Consider the following 8,171-nt stretch of genomic DNA (forward strand, 5'->3'; position numbering starts at 1 on the left):
CTTCACATTCTTCGGGGAGTGAGTATCAACCATCAAGGGAAATATCTTCAGACTCCGTGCCAGTGTATGTTGAAGACTGGCCGGAGAGATTCAGACAAGAGATACCCCTCCACAATCACCCACTGCCCAAGCACCAGAGCATATTCCCACTGAGTCGTCTGAGGGCTCAGCAGTCGGCAGTGGTGATTACTCCACCTCTCCCACAGCTTCATTATCCGGGGAGGGTGCAGACGGAGGTGAGGAGGAAGTACAAGGGGATGGGGAGATAACTGAGGGAGGTGAGCCTCAGGTGGGAGTTGCCCGAACTAGAAAGCCGGAGGTTTGGCGAGATAGGTTTGTAAGTGAGGTAGCGTACCACAAATTAAGGGAGTGGTGGCCGGTGAGAAAGTTGATACCGGAGAGAAGTTTCATTGACAGAGATTTATTACCCCACAACCCTGACATGCAGAGACAGTTCAGAACTACAGTGGGTTGGGAGTACTTCTTAGATGACTGTGTAGATGCAAATGAACACATGGTCAAGGAATTCTACTGCAATGTATCCCACATCAAAAAGGGCTCAAAAGTGCCAAGGTTTGCAACAAGAAAGTGTTGTTTGATGGGAAATACCTCAATGAATACTTGGGTTTCAATGAGGAGGATGAGACTCTATATATGGCGAAGTTGGAGATGGGCGAGGATGTCCTTCCATGGTTAGCTCAGTACCTGGCAATCCCAGGTACCTTTCTTGAGTGGTTGACTGCTGGGGTGAAAATATTGAGGAGGACCCTGAACTTTGAGGCTAGGGGCTGAGAGACCTTTGTTTGCAGCCGGTTGGACCCTACTACACATGATCAGACCCTTCCTTTCCACCGGGCTGTGTTGGTTGCTTCAATTATGGCGGGATACCCCATAAATGTGGGGAATGTGATGTCCCGAATTATCTCGTTAGTGGGAGTGGAGCATGATCGAAACTACCCCTTTCCCAGCACTCTCACCATGTATTTTCGGGACCTGAAGGTGGACAAGAAGCCCTATGATGTCAAGGTCAAGGCGACAGCCCCGTTCTCCTAGTATAGTTTGAAGGGGAATGACAACCCCAAGGACAAGAACTACAAAGCCCCCACTTCTGGCCAGTCTGAAGAGCCAGTTGTGGTAGAGGTCCCTGCTGAGCCTACTTCCATTGCTGTTGATATGCCTCCCGGACCTTCCACATCTTCAGCCATTCCTCTTGTCCCTTCCACATCAGCATGCCCGGAGATTCCATCTAGCCGAGCCCACCCCATCATTGCCCACCGACTGAGCCAAGCCCTTTCCAGTATCAACAACTGGATGTCCACTGCGTCATCTAAGTTGTCCACATTGAGTGCTACTGTAGCAGCTCAGTCAGCTCCACCAGCCCCACAGGTACCCCAATCAATAGAGGATGCTTTGAAGGAAATTCTTGAGAACCAGAAGAAAATCCTCGATACTCAGGATGCATTAACAAAGGCAGCGGATTCACATAGCAAGGCTCTCAAGGAGCTTGCTAAGGAGCATAGGAAGCTACGGAAGACACGGGCCTCCAAGGAGTCCGTGAAGGAGCTGCAGGCAGATGTTGATAGACTGAAGACAGACCAGCTGCCTTTGGACCTTTTGCTTGCTGATCCAGTCCCAGCAGCTCATCCACAGCCGGAGCAGACCCAGAGGCCTCCGAAGAGGAGGAGGACAATCCCTAGAGCAGATGATGCCATCATCCAATTGGCGGACCCACTAGAGGCTTCCTCCAGTCAGCCACAGGATGTACCAGTTCCAGAGCCTGTCCAGCTCCAGGTCCAGGTCACAGCAGCTGAGGAGCAGACCACTGGGAACCAGTTTGAGGTTCCCGAGCACACAGAGGACCCAGGGACAACACATGATCCCATGCAGACAGACACGTCTTAGGGAGCCCTCTATATCCTTTTTCTATCTTTTTGGTGCTTATTTTGACTAGTTGGCATTAGGGACAATGCCAGTTTTTATTCGAGGGGGTGCGCCCTTCATTTTTGGATGACTGTATACATTGGTACCATTTTATACTTTCTTGATTTTCATTTGGTCTGTATATAATTTTATATTTAGTTACTTTTATCGCACTTTTTATCTTTCCTTTGGTCTGTATATAAAGTTACATTTCATTGTATATATTCATCCCGTCAATTTTATATTCAAATCCCTTCTTGTATATATTTATTCTATTTTCCGCAAAAAAATTTCGTTTTTAGCTTCTTATTTGTGATTCAAAGCTTCTTGTTTTTGAAATTTGCAATAAGCCTTTGGTTTTCTTAATGCCACGGTTCTTTCCAAAGGTGGAGTGTTGTGTGAACCGGGTGGCTCTTCCTAATGATAGATGGCATGACAACCTTCTTAAGGGTTTGAGTCCGTTTTTCTTTTTGTTTTTAGTAGTTTGTAGTTAAGGGTACCTCAAGTAAAGCTTCACTTGGGCCTAGCACATTTGCCTTTGATCTTATGGTACAAATTGTTGTGTTTAGGATGGTGAAAGTCGTGGCCTTGAGACTCTTGTGTTGACTGATAATCATCAAGTGGTTTTTCGGGACCATTGTGTGCTCAAATCGTATCTAAGGTCATTGTGGGCCCCCGACTCTATGTCTTTAGCAATCCCCTAGCGTGTGCGGTGAGTAATTGAATTGCGAGTCCAAGTCCCGAGCCATTGGTCTAGAACTTGCCCTGAATGTTTGTTGAGGCGAATTGCTAAGTGAATTTTGACTTGAGACGTGACTATAGGCTCTCCTTGATTCAAATGATAGATTGAACATTTCCATAGCCTACCAATGATAAGATCCCCAGCTAACCCTCTTGAGCCTTAGACCTTTTTCTTTCAAGAACCATGATACAAGCCTATACCCGTTCTAAAAGATACCCTCTCTTGGCACCCAAATCTTTCCTTTAGCACATGGCAAAAGTATAAGTTTGGGGGGAGAGACGAGGATTGCAACAAAGTGGTAAAAAGGCACAAAAGTGAAGAAAAGGAAAGGCAATGAAAAAGAAAGAAAAGCACAAAGACAAATCAATGTGAAAAAGAATAAAAAGGGATTCAAGAGAAGCAATGAAAAAGAAAGAAAGGTGTGGAAAGTTGAAAAAGGAGAAAAGGTTTAAAATGCATAAGAAAGAGTGACAAAGTGTCTCTATAACCCCTTAGAAAGAAGTGAAATGACTCAAAGAGTCAAGTGAATTGTGCCAAATGAATCAAAAGAAGTGCTTCAGGGAAGATGGAACCCACTTGAACAAAAACATGACCTACCCTGAACCAAAAGCCTTCACAATGACTCCACAAAAGCCCTATATGATCTTGAGTAGAATGAAGCTTACACTAGCGGATACTTACATAAGGGGCAAGCATATGGTACCTAGAGCCGGACTTGTGACCTTTCCTTGAGAGAGATGAGTTAATTCCCATTAAACTCGTTTTGTGTGCCACTATTCTAAAGGTGAGGTTTGCTTAGGGAGAGTTGAGGATATGTGAGTTTGGGTTCCACAGTGACCAAAGTAATTGAAAGAGTTCTTTGATGTGTTGAGTCAACTCTTGAAGCTCTTGTGTCGCACTTGATCCATGGTTTTTCAAAGGTTAAATATTGTCAATGACTCATGTGTGTCGAGGGAAATTGTTAGTCCTAATTGATGCTAGTTGAGGTTACTTTAGGATAAATGAAAATTCGTGGATTTTACCTCAAGGGGTGGGTCTTATTTTGTTTGCTTGAGGACAAGCAAAAGCTTAAGTTTGGGGGAGTTGATAACTAGGGATTTCTGACGTGTTTCATGCTCCTTCTTGCTTATGCTTTGATCATAAGTTCATACAAAATAGTCCCAAAAGGTTCATACGTTGTACTTGATTGCAAGTTTGACCAACAAAGTGACGGGGTGTCAAAGATCAGCTCAAAATGAGTGAAATCTGCACAAGTACCAAAGACAAGGAAAACTCAGGACAAACAGGCCTAGTGCGGCCGCACTACATTTTGTGCGGTCCGCACTAGGGAGATTCAGAGACTGGTAAATCAAGTGTCAAAGCAGTGCGGCCGTAGTGGAGATTGTGCGGTCTGCACTGAAGGCTCCGTGGCCGCAATACCATTATGTGCGGTCCGCGGAAGAGAAGATCAGAGAGATGTAATTTTGCCAAGGTTCAAGCCAGCGCGGTCCGCGATCATGATTGTGCGGACCATATTAGAAATCTCCGTGGCCGCGGTCCATTCTGCACGGTCCGCGGAGCCTGAGTTCAGAGAGCCAACAAGTCCAAGAGCCTAGTGCGGCCGCAGTCCATTTTGTGCGGCCCGCACTGACCCCGCAGGGGCATTTTTGTCCAGTTTTTCCAGGTTAGTATAAATAGAACATTTTCCCATTTTAGGGCAAGCAGCTATAACCAGTTTTTATCAGACATTAGCTGCGCTCGTGAGAAGCTATTTTTTAGCCATTTTGGGCACTTTAATGTAGTTTTAGCAATTGAATCATTATTTTTACTTCAGTAATTTAATATTATGTCTTTCTCTTCATCTAATTCTCTGATTTTATCTTCAAGCATGAGTAGCTAAACCCATTAGCTAGGGTTGTGGCTCAACCCTAGTGTGGGTAATTGATGGGTGTTGTGATTTTAGGTTAGATTGATTATGGGTGTTCGTTATTTGGGTCAATTTTATGGTTTAATTTATGAATTAGTGGTTGCAAACACTAGTTTGTGCTAAGTTGACTTGGCTTTTCTTGAGAAAGAGAGCCTAAGTCTCCAAAGTTGACTCAACAAGGAATTGGGATGGACTCAAGAGATTTGGAATCGAGTATCTATTTAGCTTAGGTGCAATTACCCGTCAATTAGCCACCTAGGTGAAGGTCACTACCCTAGTGCCCCTTTAAACTATTAGATACAACTTGTATCAATTCTCATTTAGCATAATCTAGCTGCATTTATAATTAGTAGTTGATAATAGTAGAATCGTAAAGAAAATCCAAAAATGGATAGAAGACCAATTAAGAGCATACACGCAATCCTAAGCTAAATAGATACTCGATTCCAATCCTAGCTCTCTATGGATTCGATCCCGACCCAAAATCGGGTAAAAGCTATTGCGAACCTCTCTCGCATCTATTTAGTGGTGCGGAGTAGGCAGCGATCAACCACCACGATACTCAGTAAATGTCATAGGCCCTCTCTAACTCAAGTTCCTGGGATAAGATTTTACAAATGCTGTGCAACCAATATTTGATATAAAGGGATATACAATTATATAAATCATACTCTTTAACATTTCAAATGAAAAGACAAGTGAAGAATAATCCATGATACAAATTCTTAAAACATTTATATTAATCCAAGATTTTGAATAAAGCTCATACAAAACGATTTCCATTTCATTGAGTCCTTGAAATCACTTTCAGCTCCTTAGGCCCAAACATAAGAACTGTTCTTTTTTCTTTCACCGGGAGTACTATATCGACACCGATGTAATAAACAACTATTAGGTGATCGACCTAGCAACATGTATTTTACCCTACTTGTCTAGGCGGCTTCCGGTAGTGTCGTATGGGTCGACTTAACCTCATTACTTTAAGTGATGATCATTTTCCCTCTTAGTGGGGGACTTTATCCCACAAACCGCGGTTTAACCTTGGAATATGTCCCTACTCTGGAACGTGTAGTTACATGATAACGAACTCAATGTTCAAACCAATCTCGTTGGTCTCCACTAGTAACTTTCAAAATATTTGAATATCAAAAATAGATTCATAGCCTAATAGCCTCAAATGATCTATTTTTATCGAATCATGATTTTCATAGTCATTCCAAACCATTTGAACAAAATCAAATGAATAACCTTTTTTTATGCTAATGCCTTTAGCAATTTAACATCAATCTTTTAAAGATACAACAAGTGATACTTCATTGTTCAAATTTCAAAACACATACTTTTTAATAAAAATGTATCTTTAGCACTCAAATATTTTATACTCTTATAAACACATAAGTTTTAATAAAACTTATAACGTTTTTATCAAGTGTCACTATAACGAGCCGGCCGGTCATTTCATGTGTTACCGCTCCGCTTCCCCCATTCCTACTTCTTATTGTCTTGTTTAGCTATATTATGTGCTATCGGGTTGGTTGGCTCGGGTTCGGAGAGGTTTTGATAAGGTTTGAGACACTTAGTCTCTTTCGAGTAAGCTTAAGTTGGAAAAGTATACTGGATGTTGACTTATGTGAAAAAGGGCTCGGATGTGAATTCCAATGATTGGGGTAGCTTCGGGAGGTGATTTGGGACTTAGAAGCATGATCGGAATGTGTTTTGGAGGTCCGAAGTAGATTTAGGCTTGAATTGGCGAAATTAGAATTTTGGCGTTTTCCGGTTGATAGGTGAGATTTTGATATATGGGTCGGAATGAAATTTCGGAAGTTGCAGCAGGTTCGTTGTGCCATATGTGGTGTGTGTGCAAAATTTCAGGTCATTCGGACGAGGTTTGATGGACTTTTTGATCAAAAGCGAAATTTGGAAGTTTTTGGAACCTTAGGCTTGAATCTGATGTTGTTTGGTTGATTCGATGTTGTTTTAAGTGTTTCGAAGATTGGTATAAGTTTGGATAGTGGAATGTGACTTGTTTGTGCTTTTGGTTGAGGCCCCGCAGGCCTTGGGGTGATTTCAGATGGTGGACGGGATGTTGGGGTTGGAAAGTTGCAGTTGAAGCTGCTGAAGTCTGTCATAACCGCACCTGCGGCTTGGGGCCGTAGGTGCGGGCTCGCAGAAGCGCCCAGAGGGTCGCAGATGCGGAAGTGGCAATAGGGAGCTGCAAGCGCAGGAGCGGCTGTTCGAGCGCACCTGCGATAGCGCAGGTGCGGGTGTTTGATCGCAGGAGCGGTCTTTGAGCGTTTAAGTGATTTGCGCAGAAGCGCACCTGGGACCGTAGGTGCGGGATTTGTACCGCAAAAGCGATTTAGCTGGGGCAGAACATATAAATCATGGACTTCGCGATTTTTAGCCTTTCTTCACCATTTATATGTCGGATTTGGAGCTTTTTGGGAGATTTTGAAGAGGGAATTCAAGGGAGCTTCGTTGAGATAAGATTGTTGAACCTAAAACTCGTTTCTATGGTGTTATATCATTGATTAGGCTTGAAATTTATGGAAATTTGTGGGTAAATATTGAAGAAACTAGGGCTTGAGATCGGAGATTAAGGATTTGGGGGGTCATTTGTTGTCGGATTTTTGTATTCTTGGTATGTATGGACTCGTGGGAGGATAAGGAGTTTATTGATGTAATTATTATCGGATTCCAAGACGTGGGCCGGGGGGTCGGGTTTGGTTAATTTCGGGATTTGTGTTGTAATTCGATTAATTTCGTATGGGTTTTACACCTTTAGTATATATTGAAGGTTATGAACTGATTTTGGATAGATTCGACGTGTGTTGAGGCTGATTCGAGAGGCAAAGGCATCGCGGGCTAGAGTTCGGACCGGATTGAGGTAAGTAATAATTGTAAATGTTGTTGTACGCAGTGAAATCAGAGGGCCCAATTTCCTGCCATGATGCCATCTCGGGGAGGTACCTCGAGACCCCGAGGACATGAAGCCACAACCTAGCCCTCTCCTTCGGGGCTTGTCAAGGCCCGATTCGAGGCCAGACAGAGGCCGAGGCCAGGACAAAAAGGGGAAGCTCCCAAGACACGCGGCTGAGTCTGACAGGGCCGGCCTGTCCAGAGCCTGCGCTGAGGCATCGCATCAAGCCATCCCATCGCCGTATTTTGTAAATTAAATACTCATGTGTTTATAACTGAGTTCCCCTCCTATATAAAGGGGACTCACCCTACCTTGTAAGGGACTGATGTTGCTCCACAATTCTCTACAAAGTGCAATAATCTCTCTCTCTCTCTCTCTCTCTCTCTCTCCTCTCTCTCTCTCTCTCTCTGCTCTCTTCTTACAAAAGCTCATTGGTTCTCACTGATACTGGGACTACCTCGATATCTTTGCCTCTATATCGTGTTCTTCATTTTTACATGTGTTCTTCATCGTACAAACTCAATTTCGTTGTAGAAACAGCTTTAGTTCGATTATATTTCTAACTATTAGATTACTCCGAGTAACCCCGACAACCCGAGCTCGACCCTGAGGTCGACCTCGAAGTCCCAATAGACAAGCTTACGCCCGGGTTAGCAGACCTTTGGTCCCGCTCGTTTACCTCC

The sequence above is a fragment of the Nicotiana attenuata genome, chromosome 8 (genome assembly GCF_001879085.1).
Source record: "Nicotiana attenuata strain UT chromosome 8, NIATTr2, whole genome shotgun sequence".
In the NCBI taxonomy this organism is placed as follows: Eukaryota; Viridiplantae; Streptophyta; class Magnoliopsida; order Solanales; family Solanaceae; genus Nicotiana; species Nicotiana attenuata.